The sequence below is a fragment of the Neoarius graeffei genome, chromosome 1 (genome assembly GCF_027579695.1).
Source record: "Neoarius graeffei isolate fNeoGra1 chromosome 1, fNeoGra1.pri, whole genome shotgun sequence".
Classification (NCBI taxonomy): Eukaryota; Metazoa; Chordata; class Actinopteri; order Siluriformes; family Ariidae; genus Neoarius; species Neoarius graeffei.
The window spans coordinates 21,887,467-21,907,077 of record NC_083569.1 but is presented as its reverse complement, the minus strand read 5'-3'; the positions used below and the strand labels follow the sequence as shown (position 1 = coordinate 21,907,077).

General features: G+C 38.8%; 3 non-coding genes across 3 annotated transcripts; 1 reads left to right on the top strand and 2 right to left on the bottom strand.

The window, feature by feature from the left end:
• Nucleotides 1-5,280: 5,280 nt before the first annotated feature.
• LOC132896152 (U5 spliceosomal RNA) lies at nucleotides 5,281-5,393 on the top strand. The gene has a single exon (XR_009655949.1). It is a non-coding gene; the product is annotated as a U5 spliceosomal RNA (small nuclear RNA).
• A 272-nt stretch (nucleotides 5,394-5,665) lies between these two features.
• LOC132897233 (U2 spliceosomal RNA) lies at nucleotides 5,666-5,857 on the bottom strand. Its single transcript, XR_009656287.1, has one exon. It is a non-coding gene; the product is annotated as a U2 spliceosomal RNA (small nuclear RNA).
• A 6,274-nt stretch (nucleotides 5,858-12,131) lies between these two features.
• Nucleotides 12,132-12,204, bottom strand: trnaf-gaa (transfer RNA phenylalanine (anticodon GAA)). The gene has a single exon. It is a non-coding gene; the product is annotated as a tRNA-Phe (tRNA).
• Between the last annotated feature and the right edge of the window lie 7,407 nt (nucleotides 12,205-19,611).

Genomic DNA, 19,611 nt, shown 5'->3' with positions numbered 1-19,611 from the left:
CGTTTTAATGTAAACGGACAGTGCATCCGCGAAGAAAACGAGACAGATACGGTCTAATGTAAACTTGGCCAAAGTGAGAAATAAAGTCTGTGTTAACATCATAGGATAGAAAGGAGGGAGAGAGTGAAGAGAGGGATCTCTCTTGACCAGAGCACGTGTGTATGAGTGTGTGAGCGAGTGAATGAGATTAGTAAAGCTGAAAAGGAGCCCAAAGTGAGAAATAAAGTCTGTGTTAACATCATTTCCCGCCTACAGCACTCCAGTATTCCACTAATGTCAGAGACTTACATTATTACTTTTATTATTATTATTACAGAAAAGATTAACTAAACACAATTAGAGTGGCGGCCTAACAGTTCCTATGCAGAGAATTGTCACTCACTCAATTTTTTGTTTGTTTGCTTGTTTTTCTCACCATCCTGTGTAACCTGTAGAGACTGGTGTGTGTGAAAATCCCAGAAGATCAGCAGTTTCTGAAATACTCAAACCAGCCTTTCTGGCACCAACAACCATGCCATGATCAAAATCACAGACATCACACTTTTTCTTCATTCTGATGTTTGATGTGAACATTACCTGAAGCTCTTGCCCTGTATCTGTATGATTTTTTTTTTTTTTTTGTATTATGCTGCTGCCACATAATTGGCTGATGAGATCATTTCAAGAATGTGCAGGTGTACCGGTGTTCCTAATAAAGTGGACAGTGAGTGTATAGGACATTTAGTGTGACCAGTCCACCTAAATGCATGTTTGAAAGTTTGAATCACAGAATAAACTGAAAAAAAACAGTGCTTGATGAAAGTTTCGAGTCATCATCCCCTAATCACAATTTTGTTTTACATGATATACATGACCCATATTCATCAAAGTTCAGTGTAATCAAATCATGCAGTGGAAAAAAGGAAAAGCAAATTCCACTGGAAATTTTCTTATTTTTCTATTTCATTTTTTTTTTTTTTTTTTGTATCTGTATGATCAAAGTCAAATCTGTTCATACATATATACCTACATCAACACATGAGCAAATTAATGAGTGAGTGAATGAACAAATGAAAATTAATTACAGTAGGTTATGGGGAAACCCAGAAAAGAGTTCATTAGTTTTATTCCAGTAGTGCACACCAGCAAAACCTGACACAATGGATCTGGAAGTGTCATTAAAATATTTTGGAGAATGAAACATGTAGGTTTGTGAATTCACTGTGATTAATGTGGAGTTGTTGCATTTACATATCTCTCATTATTATTCTGTTCTATTTCCTCCAGGTGCATGTGTTACCACAAATGCTGTTTGTGTCTGCGGTTAACTGACAAGTTGGTAAAGGGAGTATCTTTAATCTGTGGTTTTAGAAGCTTCATGTATACCATTTGTATGTTTTTGTACAGCCTTTCATTGACTCTGTATTACTGTGCTACTTGAAGAGCACAGTGATAGAGCGCAGAATCTGAGAGCTTTAGACCTCTGATAGTAAGTTCAGTGGAGTCTCTGGTTGTTTTTGACTCTAATTGGCGATCATCAGGAGTGGTCTGGTAGGTTCTTGACCTCGCACCTTTATCCAGTAAATACTGTGGTGCGCTGTTTGGATATTGTTTGTACCAGTAAAGATAAATGTCTTCACTGCTTGACTCATATGAACATTTCAGAGTAACAGTGTCTGTTTCGTTCCTGACAATGTTGGCAGCTTCATCTGTCGGCCAAATTTTGTCTGCAAAACTGCCTGTTGTAAAAGAGAATATAAATAAATAAATCAGTGAAGTATTTTTTTAAACCAAATACAGACTTAAGAAATTACTAGATGAAAACAAATGTGTATTAATTAATACAATGATTTAGCAGTTAAAATGTATTGTAATAATTAATGATTGTACTAATTAATGTAATGATGAGCTGATGAAGGTTAATTACCTGTAGCGACAGTGAGAATCAGTGGGATGTATCTCACTGTGTACAGTAAATTGTATGGTTGAGCCATTTCTGAACTCTGTGAGGACTCTGTATAATAGTGCTGTATGTGCTGAACTTTCCACATGAGGGAACACATCTGTAAGAAGTGCACACCCAGGAAGTGCTGCTGTCGAACACTGTATGGACTTCTTATTGGCTCATTAATATCAATAAATAAAGTTTAAATTAAATCTGACTTCAGCCTAATCTGACCGAGTTTGGAGAAGGCCGTCTGTTTGAGTTTTGTGTCACTGTGAGCTCCAGGGTGCAGGACGACAGTGCAGAGTCTGATACTGCAGCAGGATTACAAAGCTGGAGTAACAATCCATTCATTAAAACAAATATTAAATGGGGATAATATAGTTCATGATGTATGTTAATTCTGTTAATGTACATGTTTTGCTGAATTTTGTGATAATATTGTTGACTAATATGAGCCACTATAATATATTCATTTATTCATTCATTCATTCATTTTCTATACCACTTATTCATTGCAGGTGTCGGGTGAGCTGGAGCCAATACCAGCTGACAGTGGAGGGGTATACCTTTGACAGATTGCCAATCTATCATGGGGCTAACACAGAGAAACAGCCATTCACACTCACATTCACACTTATGGGCAAGTTAGAGTCCCCAGTTGACCTAATCTGCATGTCTTTGTACTGTGGGAGGAAACTGGAGCACCCAGAGGAAACCCACGCAGGCACGGGGAAAACATGCAAACTCCAAACGGAAAGGTTCAAACCCATAACCTACTTGCTGTGAAGTAACAGTACTAACCACTGCACCACCATGCCACCCCATAATATATTTATTTTGATAGAATAAACAAAAAGTCATAAGTATAGATTCCGATAAAGAATTACAGCAAAAGATCGCTCGACAAAGTATTGACTTTTTTTTTTTGGGGGGGGGGGGGGGGGGGGGGACCTATGTACACTCCAGATTTCTGTTTTTTTTAAACTTAATTATTGTTTGTGCCAACAATTTTCACCTTTAATGTGGTAGGCATGTTGTGCTAATCAAATGGTGCTAACCCTCCAAAAATCCATTTTAATTCCATCTTGTAATGCAATAAAACAGGACAAACACCAGGGGGATGAATACTTTTGCAAGACACTGCATCTGAGAGCTCTTTTCTATTTAACAAGGCTTTGTGTTTACTGAATTCGATAGTGTGGCAGCGGAGGCGTGGCCAAGCATCAGTTTATGCATGGAGGGTGGGGTCAGGGAAGGTGAGTGGCCACGTCATTACACCTGTTGTCAGTGTGTGTGTGTGTGTGTGTGTGTTTGTTGCAGGGATGGCGAAGCATAAAATGAGGGGATGAGCAGAGAAGGGGAGCTCTCTCGACCAGAAAACGTGTGCATTGTGTGTGACTGCATGAGATTAAAGCTAAAAAGCAAAGAAAATAGGAAAAATAAAGTGTGTGTGAACATCAACTCCCACCTGCTGTGCTTCTGTGCTCCAGCCACATCAGGGACTGTTACAGATTGCTTGTTAGCTGCTAACTTGTGCTGCCAGTTCTTCTTCTTCAGACGTCAGATCAATAGGAGGAACAGACAGCTGCCTGAGAAAGCTGACTGCTAACATCAGCGTACTGGATCAAGTGCTATTTTATAACCTGTTAAATAATGAGGGTGGAAACCATCGTGTTAAATTATGAATCTCAAACTATTTCTTCATATTAAGGTCTGAACATTGTGTTACATCGTCATAGGAAGTGTAACTTTCCCCCCATTGATTGCTCAAAGAAAGCATTACCAAAGATGATGGTTGTAGATATTCAAAGCAAATAAATATCAAACTTTGTGAACTCAGACAGAAAACTGTATTTGAATGAAACAGGTAAACAGCTCTCCCTCCTGAGGGGAAAAAAATCAGTCTGCACTTTTTGTACAGTGTGTTTGAGTTTTGTGTCCCTGTGGGCTCCATGGCGCAGTAGTACAGTGCAGAGTCTGATACTGCAGCAGGAAAGATCTCCACAGCTACTTTCTTTTCCTTTTTACGAAGTCTGATAGACAGTCTTGGGTCAGGTTGTTTAGCTTCAGTGACATAATTTGAAGATATAATAATCATCAGAAGAAACTCTGGTCCTGATTGAGGCTTTTGTCGTTACCAGTGGAGATCTCTAGCCGAGTCATCATATGTGCAGGTCAGTGTGGTTTTGCTGCCCTCAGCTGAAGATATAATGGTTTGGTCTGGTGTGATGCTGCTGTCAACAGCATCTGCAGTAAAGACATTGCAACAACGTAAACATTTCTATTTTCATTATTTAAGGACTTCTTTTTTGAAAACCAACTAAATCATCATGTTTAGGTGTCAGTACAAAAATCTCTAGCATCCACCTGAAGTTTGTGTATAATATAAATGACTTACCAAAGGTTTTAATGACTAAAAAAACAAAGAATAGTAACATGATTGCTGTGTCTCTCTTGCAGTCGATATAAATGGCAGTAACTCTGTGTAACTGTCTAAACTGCATCTCACCACATCTCGCTCCACCTACTTTCACAGCCATATCAATTCTGGCATCAGTCTCTCAGTGAATAATCTTGTACATTCTGCCATCTTTTAATTAGAAATTAAAAAGATGGAGTCATAATTATTTAAATCAAATCATTAAAACAAACATTGAATGTAGATAATACAGTTAATCATGTGTGATAATTCCACATGTTGCTGAATGTTCTGATAATATTACACAGTTCATGAGTATAAGGACCTTCTGTAGTTTATGTAGCAGACAGTGCGATAATTTTCTTCTCTATGGAACATTATAGGCTCATTAATGCTACACATGCATTGAACTAATAAACAGTTAATTAATTCAAATATACAGTAACTGTTTATTTTCACTTTATTTAACAAATGTATTTCATTACATATCAATGGAATTACATGGAATTTCCTAAGGCATGACATGCATCACTCACAAACAAACAAACAAATGGCAACATATCAAATGCTGAAACTGAGGGTTTTTTACATTTTTTTATTAAGTATACAGTATATATGCCCCTTTTGAATTTAGTGCCAGCAATTCCCTGGTTTTCTCCATGCTCAACAAGTAACTGGAACGTTAGTCTGCAGTAATTCTTTCCCCTACTTTTTCCTTAGACAGATCACACAACACTCAACTGTTCCTTTTCAACATTCAACACCCCCTACTTATTTATTAATCAAAAACACTTGTTGGTCAGACATTTCTCTGTCTGTGTGCAATGGCTAATAAAGCTGTAAAGGTGGAAGAGATTGGCCCAGGCCACCTTACCCTATACCAGCTTTCTGCACCTCCAATCCAGTGTCACTAACCTGATCCAGTGTTAAGTGCAGCTCAGGTTTCTCTTCATTGACGCATAAATCTTTCTGCTTTTACTAAAGATTTCCGTGGAGAGGAACGTTATTAGTTCAACTTATTTTTGCAGGCTTTACTCTGGCAGAGCTGTATATTTTTGGTGCTCAAATGTTAGAAATATCGAGCTTTTTACATGGAAACACACCCCCGCACCCATGATGTCTCTCTCCAAAAGGATTCAGCTGTAATTTTTGGAACAATAGAACTGTTATAATACCATGTTGATGCATGGAAGGGAAGGAGTAAGCCCCTATTCCAGCTCTCTACTCTAAAAAATACATTTAATACATTATCATCATTTAGACAAGATATCAAACATTAAATTGGTACACCAAAAAAAAAAGTTTTCCTGTGTTTTGGAAATAAGTGCACCATTCCTGGAGGTACTACAATAGCAGGTTGATGTGTGGAGCAGAAGAAGCAAGCCCCTATTCCAGCTCCCTGTTCTAAACATCTGTTTAATATAACATCCTCATTTAGAGAACATATCAGATATTAAACTGATAAAAACAGATACTACACTTGATCTTAGCCAAAAGTGCTAAGAAGGTTAACATGCTTCTAGTCTGGTGACACCAATACAGATTTTCTTTAGCTAAATGTGGCAGCTTCACACGTAATGTAAGGCAATCAACAGAATGATACTCTCACTGTGACACTAACAAATCAGTAAATTATTGATGCTTATCATGATACAAGGTCGATCTACTGGTAACAATGAACCAAAAATATATGATGAGTGAGCAATGACTGTGAGTCTGGTAGCAACTGCTGGATGTGAATTGCAGGTCAAAATGTCCGCACTGCTCCGTGACTGGTTGGACAGCATCACGTGGTTATCACTGCTGCTGACTCGCGTGCAATGGTAAATGTTACTAAGCCAATGGGAAACTGTTACTAAGCCACAGAAACTTGCAAAAAAAATCCAATTGGTTGTCTACATCAAAAAACGTTCATGAAGTTCTTTAAGCGCATATCCAACCTGTTGATTGCTTTCACAATTTCTGTTGATTGCTTTCACAATCTTTTCCTTTGTGTTGCAGTAAAAGTTATACCGTGACAATGCATTAAACACCTACAATAAATAAATGAAGTAGACGTAGGTTAGGGTGTAATTTCGTAGGATTACAGAAGATGTTTTCTGACATTAAAGTAGGCTACGTTAAGTTTTTTTCCTTTTCGTAGGCGCAAATGGAAAGGAAAATGCTTAACATATACTGCGTCCATAATATTTGGTTTTGGTTTTTTGATTTTTTGAGTGATGTGAGTATGTATGACTAGAAATGTCCACGAGAAGTTTGGTGATGATTGATCGCTGTGTTCGGACATAACGCTATGTTAAGCCTTTTACTTTCTTGGCCTATAGACGTCAATGGATAAATAGCTTAATGCTGACATCTTGGATTCTATTAGGACTTCGGCTTTGATTTTTTGGCAGCTGTCAGTGTAGGTAAAAAGGGGTTTCTGAGCGAAATTTGGCGATGATTGATGGATGTTTTCTGACATTAAAGTACGTTAAGCTTTTTCTCTATAGTGGGCGCCTATGTAGAGAAAAAAGTTTCATGTTGACTGCGTCCACAAAAATGGGATTTCAGCTTTGATGTTCATAGAGATGGGAGACGGTATGAGTAGAGATGTGCAGGAGAAGTTTGATACTGATTGGTCGCCGTTATATGACATTAACCTACGTTAAGCGTTTTCCTCCCCATAGACGCCTATGTAAACGAAAAAGCTTAACGCAGACTACGTCCATAATATTTGGATTTCTGTTTTGATATTTAGTGTGGTCGTAGTGTGTATGACAAGAGATGTTCATGAGAAGTTTGGTGATGGAGTCACTTTGGAGTCTACTTGGTAAGATATACAGAAGGAACTCAGGTTTAGAGTTTGGATATTGTCTGTACCGGTACAGGGTGGCCACTGTGCCACTGAATTTTTTGTAGTTGCAGGACAGAGTAGCATCACTGCCTTCATCTATAACTATACGAGTGAAACGTGGCTCAATTGAATCTGCCATGGAGTCACCTGTCATAGAGAAGAGAGCATAATGTTTTTAACCTTTACACAATCAAACCAGAACTACACAAGTCAGACCCACATTCTGATTTTTCTTCCCAGCACACAGACGAATAAATCACTAATTCAACACTTAATATTTCTGCAATAACAAAAAAGTCAAAGTTAACTCACCGAGTGAAAGCCACAGACACATGAATATAACAGTGAACATGATGAATGGTCTCAGCTGAGTGAAAGTATTCTTTCTGTACTATGATATGTTCACATCATAAAGGTTCATGAAGCTCCAGCCCACAGCACCACATGACAGTGTCACCATTGTTACTGACAGATTGTTGATTCTTACTGAAGCATCCTGGCTTTACATTCAGCCTCACATGGGGAACCTGTCTTCAACCCCGACTGTCAGCAGAATTCATGGAATTATGAAAAATCAATCATTCTAATCTCATCTCATTATCTCTAGCCGCTTTATCCTTCTACAGGGTCGCAGGCAAGCTGGAGCCTATCCCAGCTGACTACGGGCGAAAGGCGGGGTACACCCTGGACAAGTCGCCAGGTCATCACAGGGCTGACACATAGACACAGACAACCATTCACACTCACATTCACACCTACGGTCAATTTAGAGTCACCAGTTAACCTAACCTGCATGTCTTTGGACTGTGGGGGAAACCGGAGCACCCGGAGGAAACCCACGCGGACACGGGGAGAACATGCAAACTCCGCACAGAAAGGCCCTCGCCGGCCATGGGGCTCGAACCCAGGACCTTCTTGCTGTGAGGCGACAGCGCTAACCACTACACCACCGTGCCGCCATCATTCTAATCTGTAAAAATATAATCTAATCAATACATTATTAAATGTTTAAATTTCCTGTTATATATGTTTTATAAGTAGTTTTACTGCATTCGGGGCTTTGGCCTGATCTGAAATTGCTGTGAATAAATGCCATGATAAAAAAAAATAGTATAACAAGTTATTGCTATTGTTATTATAATATGATTGATTTATGGAATTTGTAATAACAAAGCCTGTTATTTCACTGAGGTGAGGAACAAACCAGCTGCTGCTCTTGGTCATACTATGAAAGATTCCAGCAAGCCATGAGGTCTTAAGGAGAGAGAGAGAGAGACTCTGACTGGATGTTTTATTTCCTTTGTGTTTCTTATTTCTTCCCTGTAGCCTAGTGTGCTGCCTGGCCTACCTGTCTTTCTTTCTTTAAATATTAATTAATTAATTAATTAATTAATTTGCCTCATATAATTTAAATATGGGGCGGCACGGTGGTGTAGTGGTTAGCGCTGTCACCTCACAGCAAGCAGGTCTGGGTTCGAGCCCCGTGGCCGACGAGGGCCTTTCTGTGCGGAGTTTGCATGTTCTCCCCGTGTCCGCGTGGGTTTCCTCCGGGTGCTCCGGTTTCCCCCACAGCCCAAAGACATGCAGTTAGGTTAACTGGTGACTCTAAATTGACCGTAGGTGTGAATGTGAGTGTGAATGGTTGTCTGTGTCTATGTGTCAGCCCTGTGATGACCTGGCGACTTGTCCAGGGTGTACCCCGCCTTTCGCCCGTAGTCAGCTGGGATAGGCTCCAGCTTGCCTGCGACCCTGTAGAAGGATAAAGCGGCTAGAGATAATGAGATGAGATGAGAATTTAAATATGATTGTTCTGCTTTAAAAACCAGGAAACTAAAACAAAAAACATCTCTTGATTGCTAGTTATCATTTTAACATGAAACTGTGGAAGCAAAATAGAACATTTACATTATCCAGTCACAAACACCACCAGTGCCACCATTACAAGTGAACCTGTCCAGAGCCCATTTTATTCACTGTATCTGTAATGTGCTTGTCCATGCTGGAGACAAATATATTACACATCACACATTATTAACAAATTGTATTTATAGTCTGACTGCAATTTCAATTTTCTTTATGAATTCAGAGAAACAAGTCATTTTGTTGATGATGAGTTGAGAATTATACTATTCAGCTTGATCGAATAATCAGAATCAAAACTAGAACACAACTGCAATAAGATCTCACATCTCTGGGGCAGCCACGGCCTAAAGGTTAGAGAAGGTCACCAATTTGATTCCCTGGACAAGCAGGAAAATGTGTAGGTGGGAAGCGTGAATGAACAGCACTTTCCCTTCCCTCTACATCCATGGCTGAAGTGCCCTTGAGCAAGGCACCGAACCCTCAATTAATCCCCGGGCGCTGTAGCGCAGCTGCCCACTGCTATGGGGATGTTGTGTGTTCACTGTGCACTTGTGTGCGTGTGTGTGTGTTTGTTCACTGCTTCACATGGGTTAAATGCAGAGAAAGAATTTCACTATGCTCGAATGTATATGTGACAAATAAAGGCCTCTTTTCTTTATCTGTACAATCTCAGTGTATTTTTTCAATGTATTACATATAAAAGTACTCTGTATGATTGAAGAGAGTGTATATTATTGTGAAAAGCAGTATTCATAATCAAAGAAGTCGAAATCTCTCAGGGACGTGAGCAGGGTCCTTGCGTTTGGGCCACAATAAGATAACTGACGATCCCATCTTGTGGAGAAAGAGAAAAGACTTTTACACACCAAGGATTTTTTTGTTTGGTTGGTTTTATTTTGTTTCCTTGAAATGAACAATGTCCCAGTTTACCCTGAAAAATGTGTTGCTGCGAAAATGAAGTTTTTTTTTTTTTTTTTATTGACAAATCATTACAGCAAATAGCTGAACTTGACAAAAAACCCTGAACTCGTACAGAGCCTCAGCTACATCACTCAAGTTCAGAACTGGTCTCAACCACACACCCTGTAGACCTTTCTGTAAAGCTTTCTATCTAATTGTTCATGGTGTGCTACAGTGGTACAGCTGCACAGGATGCTCTCTGTTGATCCCATGAATGGAATGAATGTACTAAGGGGACAGTCCCACCTGGAAATTAAGACATTGCAGGGATTTATTTTGGCCCAGATGAGATCCTCAGTGATGTGCAACCCAAAACTCGTAGAATCCCATGATCATGTGAGCAGACAAACATTAACCACAGTGGGGCCTCCTGAGGTCAAAAATAAGATCTTCTGTTATGTCCAGGTGTTGTTGCTTCTACACGAGTCCTCAAACTGCCCGCCTTCTCTCTGTATGTAAACTCATCATTTTGCTGACGAGGCTCAACACTGTCGTGCCATCAGCAAGCTTGAAATCATGAATCGAGATGTGCATTGCAGCAGAGTTGTGTATCACACTGTAAGCCCGGATAAGTTGAGTTTACTTAAAAAATTTGAGGAAAGTGGTTGCCTTAAAAAAATTAAGTAATGTATAATCAAAACTTGAGTGAATTAAACTTAAATGCTTGATGGGAATGGAATTGCTATTTTAAGTACAACACACTAGATACCAAGTTGATTTAACTTAAAATCTTTTGCTAAACCAATTGCTTTGTATAATCATTAAATGTAACATATTAAGTTCATTACACTAAATGCCAAGTTGGTTTAATGCAATATAAATAGCAATATTAACTTTAATGAACAAAAAAGAAAACAAATGTACATTCTTTTTCTCTTTTATTTTACTGTAGATAGCACATTTACAAAAAAAAAGGAGCAGAAAAAAAAACAATCAAATCCTGGATTCACAAGACTGACAGCATGGCGTTCATCTTTCTTAATGGCAGGACTGAGAAAATATGCATATACTATATAAGATTTTCACTGACAGAAATATTTACTTTCAGAGAGAGAGGGAGAGAGAGACAGGAGGGCAGAGAGAGAGAGGATGGAAAAGGTAAGCAATAGTGATGAACTGACACACCAAAAACCTACTTAACCAAATAACATGTCCAAATAAATCCAAACAGTGATAGACCAACGGACCCTCGCCTTCCTTCCTCTCTCCTTCTGCCTTGTGCTGCGCAGCGTGGAATACCGCGTTTTCTGTGCTGTCGGTCGGGTGTTCACTGCAGCTAACAGCTAGTGAGCGCTTAGCTAATAGAGGAAGAATGTCAATTCTAACGTTAGCTACTTAATCGTACAATATATAATGATTAAACCTATAATATGGTTGTGCTGTATACTTACATTATCCGAAAAGTTTTCAAAAGTGTCCCATTCCAAATCCAGAGAGCTCTCCACAGTGACAAAAGCAACTTAGCCAACAGATGAAAATGACGTGAAATTGGTAAAATACCACCTGTAACTGTAAAACACGCGATTTCCACTGCTCTTAAAGTTAAAACAAACATTCCCACCGACAGTCAGGATCCAAAATACTAAGTTCAGAGAAGAAACGTTGGCTGAAGCTCACTCTGAATTTTACCAAACCTCACGTAACTGCTGCTGATCTGTGAAAGTTAAAATGGCGGCTTCACAACTCTGCGCAGATTAAAAAAGAGGTGTGATCATGACTAAAACTTAGAATTTTAAGGCCATTCAACTTAAACTTATTAACACTTTTGACTATGTGTACAAATTAGTAGAATATACTTAATATTTTTTAGTAATGCAATCAAACTTAAATTTTTACGTACATTGTATTAAAACATTTAATTAAATACAAAGTCCGGGCTTACAGTGTATGTGAATCTGCCTCACAAATTTATCTTTTGCAAAACGTATGGAGCAGACACCAAACTGTCCTGTCGGCTTGAAGTTACCTCTCTTTGTTGGTACAAATCAAACCCATTCATTCTGCAAGTGGCCTGCTGACTTTGGGCTACAATGGATCAAAATTCTGCTTTTTTTCATCAGCTACACTTGAACAGCCTTGAAGGACACACCTCTTAAGTGTCAAAGGTTTAGATGAACACACCCCAGTGCCGAAACCCGGGATTGAACCAGGGACCTTTAGATCTTCAGTCTAACACTCTCCCTACTGAGCTATTTCGGCAAGATCATGCCACCATCTGAGCAGTCACATCACCGATATAAACATGAGTAGTTGCTAAATCCAATCGGTAAGGTCACATGGTGTTCCTTTTGAACCAAAATCTAATGAAATATAAAGTGTTTAAAATAATAGATCGTATCATCTGGAAGCATGACATATGTAATGTGGTAATTGATTAATGAAACTCTTTTATGTTGTTGGCAATTTGTTTTATTCCAAGCATGTTTTTAATTAAATGAACAAATGTTCACATGAGAGAATGAGCAAATAATAAGCTAAATAATGAGGTAAATGTGTTCTCTGTGCTCGCTCATTTCACTGTTACCCCCCAATCATGCAGTCTTGATTATTTCACTGTTATCCACAGTGTCAAGTGGGTAATGATCTCCCTTATAAGTGCACACACGCACACAGAGAGAGAGAGAGAGAGAGGTTTTGATCTGTGTGTAGTGTATAAAATAGATTGTGAAATAAAAAAACTGAATAAAGAATAGGAAGATTTTAATTATATATATATATATATATATATATATATGATCAAAATCTTTGTCTCTCTCACACACACACACACACAATGTTAGATGTGCAGGAGAGATGGCATGAGGTTGTTGCAGTGCAGGTCGAGGACAAAGCTGTGCACTGGTGTCGGCTCTACTCTCCCGTTTGCTGCCCTGTGTTTGGTCTGTCTGGAGTCCTGGGGGCGGTGATGTGACCCATCGGTGGTTGCTGTGTCTGTATGGGGCCCCTGTCTGCTTCGCCGGTGGGATGATGGGGTTTTTGCACTATCTTTTACTGTTCTTTTGTATTGTGATCATTGTGTAGGTTTTGTCATTGCTCTTTTCTTTCTATTGTCCCTGTTGTTCTAATTTTTGTATCCCCTTGTTTCTTATGCGGTCTGTCATTCATGTGGGAATTTTTTTTTACTTTTTTGTATGTCACATAGTTCTGTGTGTGTTCCATATTTTTTTTCAAAGTTTTGGTGTCTCCAGTATTGTTCTGCAGTGTAGAAAATGGTAATAGAAAAAAAACTGATACAAATCACTGATACTGTATAAATCACTTAAAGATTTAATTTGCACTTTTGAAAATCTACCTATTCATTTGGTTCATTGCACATCTTGTGTTCATTGTTTGTGCACTGTTGTCTTTGTCTATTGTCTTTGTTTTGTTGTGCTGTATAGCTTTTGTGTTGGTATAATTAAAAAGCATAGATTGTCAAAAAAAAAACATGAAAAAAGAATATAAACCCCAAATATCCAAACTCGCTTTTAACAGAAGTCATCAAGGAATCACTGAACATTTTTGTGAAACAGTATTTTTTCATTGAAAAACTGTCATTAAATATAAGAAGTACATTAAAAGGATGACTTAAAATCCAACAATCAAGACAATGATGGAATCAGTTTTCATGCTCTCATTATGTTAAAGAAGAGTATTGCTTATGGATCCTCTCAGAAATGAAAGTTCGTATGAACAGAACTGGTAACTGGTGCCAATGTTCGGCTGTTACCAATGTTGCTGAAAGATTTTCTCCCATCGTTTAGTCTTTGTTTGCAGAACTATTTTTACAAGCCTTGAGACATATTGAAGCATTTAAGAATAATTCACAAATAAACAGTTTATTATAAAAAGAGGAAACACTGAAAGTAGATTGCACAGAAGCATGACAATTTTCTCATTTTTAAGTAAATATATAAAAGGTATAAGATTATATTATGTGTAATAGCTGTTCCTAGTTGTACTGTGTATCCACCAGACTAATATATATCAGAAATTCTCAATAATGACTTCATTTCACTAAAACACACCTCACTGTGTAAAATCACTGTGGATTACAAAAAGCTAACACACAAATATCATTGTAAAATTCAGACTCTGCAGGATCTTGACTTTAGAAAGTGGGATGTATATGAATTTATTGAAAACTTGTTTAGTGCTTTTAGCAAGGATATAGCGACTCATAGCAACTATTTACAACCATGGTGAGCAGAAAAGCAGCTCAGCAATCAACAGCAGAAGACCACACTGGGTTCCACTCCTGCAGCCAAGAACAGGAATCTTCAAATCAAGAACAAGTTCCTATTACACTGGCAAGTGAGTGTATATTTTTATTGACCTCTCAAACCATCCATTGATTTATTTTTAACTGATTATATCATTGATATTATATCATCCGGAATTGTGTAACCTTAGCAGTTGATCAGCCTTCAGTATAATATAACTGTGTGAAAGTTTTTGTACAGTGCAGTTGGATTTCCTGTCACTGTGGGCTGCAGAGCACAGTAGTATAGTGCAGAGTCTGATACAGCAGCAGAGGAGATGAGCAGATCCACTTGGTTATTCTTTTCATCAACTTCAGCAGAGAGACGTGGTGGGATTGAATCACTTTTATGTCCACTTTGGGATATAAAAAAAGGAACTCCAGTTTAGATTTTGTCTGTCCCATTGCAGGTAGCTTCCTGTACCACTTGATTTGTAGCTGCAGGACAGAGTAACATCACTGCCTTCATCTATAACTGTATGTGTGAAAAGTGGCTTTATTGAAGCTGCCATGGAGTCACCTGTCATGGAGAAGAGAGCATGCACATTCTCATTTTTCTGACCACCACACAGAAGAATAAATCACTAATTCAACACTTAATATTTCTGCAGTGACAAAAAAAGGTCAAAGTTAACTCACCGAGTGAAAGCCACAGACACATGAATATAACAGTGAACATGATGAATGGTCTCAGCTGAGTGAAAGTATTCTTTCTGTACTATGATATGTTCACATATGGTTGTCTGTGTCTATGTGTCAGCCCTGTGATGACCTGGCGACTTGTCCAGGGTGTACCCCGCCTTTCGCCCGTAGTCAGCTGGGATAGGCTCCAGCTTGCCTGCGACCCTGTAGAAGGATAAAGCGGCTAGAGATAATGAGATGAGATGAGATATGTTCACATCATAAAGGTTCATGAAGCTCCAGCCCACAGCACCACATGACAGTGTCACCATTGTTACTGACAGATTGTTGATTCTTACTGAAGCATCCTGGCTTTGCATTCAGCCTCACATGGGGAACCTGTCTTCAACTCCGACTGTCAGCAGAATTCATGGAATTATGAAAAATTAATCATTCTAATCTGTAAAAATCTAATCAATACATTATTAAATGTTTAAATTCCCTGTTATATTTGTTTTATAAGTGGTTTTGCTGCATTAGGAGATTTGGGCTGATCTGAAATTGCTGTAAATAAGTATAAATCATGACAAATAATTTAGTATGACAAGTTATTATTATTATTACAATGTGATTGATTTATTTACTTTGTAATAATGAAGCCTGTTATTTCACTGAGGTGAGGAACAAACCAGCTGCTGCTCTTGGTAATATTATGAAAGATGTCTCCAAGCCATTAGGCCTTAAGAGGTGTGATGCATTTTGTGTGTGAAGTTTGCTGGATTGAGTGAAGGTTGCACAGAGAGAGAGAAAGAAACTGGGCGTTTTATTTATTTGTGTTTCTTATTTCCTCCTTCAATCCTCATTGGGGCCTTTGACAGACCTGAAGGGAGAGAGATCATGTCTCACGTTCTGATCTAAAAATATTGGGACCTGAGAGAAGTGGTGCTTGTGAGTTCTTGCTGCTGAGGAAGGAGAAGTTTCTTCAAAACATGTTACACTTAAGTCTCTATCATCGAGCCTTTGACACCAACAAAAATACTTCAATTAAAGCTCTAAAGGATTCTTATAATGCTGTAAATATTTGTAAGTTCCTGGTTACATACGGTAGCACTAGGAAACTCGGGACAAGAACTCCATGAGATGTACATGGAAAAAGCATGAGGGTGAGAAAATTACAAGTTAAAAAAGACAAGAAGACAGAGTCATCTATATCCCTCACCCTATATACCAACTATATACCAAGTTTCAAGACATTATTTGTCACATTTTTCAAATCCTGCTGCAGGAAACCAACCCTACCTCTTTATACTGACCTCAGCAGCCCATGGCATAAGCTCACCAGACCTTTGGTCCAGGTGAGCTAAAAATTAAAATTTCTCACATTTCTTAGTATCAAAAGGCACATATACATTACTTAATCAACAAGAAAAGAAAGAAAGCACAACTTTATTCATCACGCACTTGTGAAATTTCCTCTCTGCATTTAACCCATCTGAAGCAGTGAACCCACACACGCGTGAGCAATGAGCACACACACATACGGTACCTAGAGCAGTGGGCAGCCATGCTAACAGCACCCGGGGAGCAGTTGGGAGTTAGGTGCCTTGCTCAAGCCCATCCCATATTAACCTAATCGCATGTCTTTGAACTGTGGGGGAAACCAGAGCACCCAGACACAGGGAGAGCATGCAAACTCCATACAGAAAGGCCCCCTCTGGCTGCAAACCCAGAACCTTCTTGCTGTGAGGCAACCATGCTAACCACTTACACCACCATGCCACCCAAAATTATGCCTATTCAGGTAGGTCTTTTTTTTTTGCCATGACTCAGATTCAAACCAGGATTGCTGCTGCCACAACGCAGAGTACTAACCACTATACGATCATGGCAAACTACTCAGAGATGGGCATATACTAACTTTCAAGAGCATACCACTCATAGTTTTCAAGTTCTGCTTTGAAAACAAAACCTCAGACTAACCTGAGAGACTAAGTCTGAAATTGTTTCCATAGAAACATGAAAAATTTACATTTCTCAAATTTCTTAGTATGAAAAGGCACATCTACATCACCTTGTTAATATGTATACCAAGTTTCAAATCTGTATCATGAATAGTTTTGGATATATGCTCCGGAAACAAACATTGCTCTTAGAAACTAAGTCAAAATCTTTTATGTAAAAAATTTGAAAAATACTTGAGAAAGTAGCCAGAATCTACAGTCCACAGCCCACTCTACGATTGACACACTGCATTATTTAAAATGTGTGTCCTTTTTTTGTGAGGCAAATAGTAAACAGAAGCGAACTGCAGTTAGGAACTAAAGTTGTGAGTGATGTTACAGCAGTTTCTGTGGGCTGTTTTGGGGGATCAGCACAGGGGCTTCAAGGTTCTGCTGTTTTTGCTCAAAAGAAAAACTGAGAAAGTGAAAGGCTTCCAGACTTTGGCCACTTTTGGCCACTTGAAACCTATGGTAGCTCGGTTAGGCCTCTGTTTATAACATCCTGGGAAAGACCTGCAACATATAATCAAAAAATGTCAGAATAAATGAATAATATTGTTTTTTATTACCTCTGCCAATAATAATAACAATTCATTACATTTATATAGCTATTTACAAGGCACCAAAAGCACTTTACAGTGGAAGGGGACCTGACTAACTAACACCAATGCCTAGCACCCGTCTGAGTGATGCACCGCAAATATTATGCAGTATTTTGCTCACCACACACCAGCTTGGGGTGGAGAATGGTGAATGAGCCAATGGCAGCAGCCATTTTTCCAAGAAGTCGCAGGGTAAGCACAGGTGTTATTAATGACAGCCAATAAGATTCCAATTCAGTGTAGCAGAATCAGATCCTTATTGGATGTCATAAATAACACCTGTGCTTACCCTGTGACTTCTTGAAAAATGTCTGCTGTGAAATAGGCCTATTTCAGTCAAGTTTTCAAATGTCACACCTCCTCATCTCATGATCCATGCTTGGCCCTGGTCCCTGGCCTGACCTCTGACACTGATTATCTGTGGGTTGTTTTCCCAGATTTTTCTGCAAAATTGAGAGAATATTCTGCACCGCTGCTGTGGCAGCCTTGTCAGCAGGGGTAGACTCCTGCAAGAGTGTGAAATTAGCCATGCTGGTATTACAGCTGTGACAAGTTTTTTTATAGTATTTAATTACAAAGCGACTTGTTTGCAAAACATTGTAAAACATTACAGTAAGGCCTGCAGTTTCACTGGGACATCAATACATTTCCTTCCATTTTGATTAAATTAACAGAGTCATAAGCAGTCCATGCCCTGCCTTAACGTTACCTCGGATTGCATCCTGAGGGGTACTGGCTTGTGAGGTCTTCCCTGAAAAATACGTCATATCACGTTAGAATAACTATCGATAGATGATTGAAATGTCTCTAGCAGAACTTGAACTATGGGTGCCATGTATATGTATGTTCGTTAACTTATAGGGCAAACTATCTTTTAAAAGAAAACAGAACATGTACAAGTTAAGGAGAAGTGTGCTGCGTTCACGTTCATGCACAAGTACTTGGGCTACTAGCATAGCCTAGCAATGAGATGCCCACTAATGAAACACTAACGAAAAAAAAAAATGCCCATACTCCCTGACAAACACTGCAATCTATCATACTGACAAACAACTCTCTCACTCTTACACACAAATACACACCCACAAACAAAACCATCCACAGCTCTGCCAGTTAGACCACCAAAATAAGATTTATGTCAAAGACCCTCTGCTTCAACCCTCTCTCGGTCAACGTGTTTAACGTTAGCAAGACAGTTATTATATTGGGTATTATATTGAGCTAAGTCTAACATTTGACTTGCCATGAAACACCTGCATAATGTGTACTACTGCAACACATGCAACACATTTGTCCCGTACTTACACTTTGTTGAATTAATTCAATATCATAGTCGCCACTGAAGTCCACTCAATCCTTGTTTACCATCAATGGATTGGTCACTCGTCAAACAGTCCGCCAAAATCCGAGTAGGAAATGGCCGCAACAGCTTCCGGGGGAATCGCTGAGCGTAGCTGTCAGTCAAACACAAGTTAGCCAATGGGAATGCATTCCTGGACAGCCCACCCACCCGTGAAGTTTGTGCCAAAACTGCAAGCAAAAAGTCAGGGAGCGCAAATGAGAAAGCTGGAATCGTAACCAAAATAAATTACGTCAAACAAAACTGAGAAAGACGCGGAACAAAAATAAAAGTTTTCTGAAGAGTAATAGACTGATATTTTGCACGATTACACGAATAATTTGTTTGCCAGTCAATTTACTTTTTTTTTTTACTTTTTTTTTTTTTTTGAATTTTGATTTATCGTTTTTGTTGATATTTCAAAAGTATTGTATGAACATTTTGGCACAAAATCGATTCCATACGAGCCAAAGATGCATGTGCCACTGGAGGTACAGTCCCTCAGGCCCTCAGCCTGCACCTCTGGTTCTCGGGCCCTAATAGTATTCCTTACGGTTGCAATGTGGATTCAATCGGGTCCTTGCACCGCAACAATGAACTGCTATAATTCCTAAATGGTTAAAAGAATATTTTTGTTAAATGCCTTGAATTAAAGCCAAACAAAACCCAAAAAGTAAACTCCTTTTTACTGACAGATAATATCCATACAAGACATATTTGAGTGTTCACTTGTTCATATTTGTACCTGTATACTGTGTACAGATTTTATTTTAAAAGGAAAACAGTGTTCCTGTGCACCGCCAT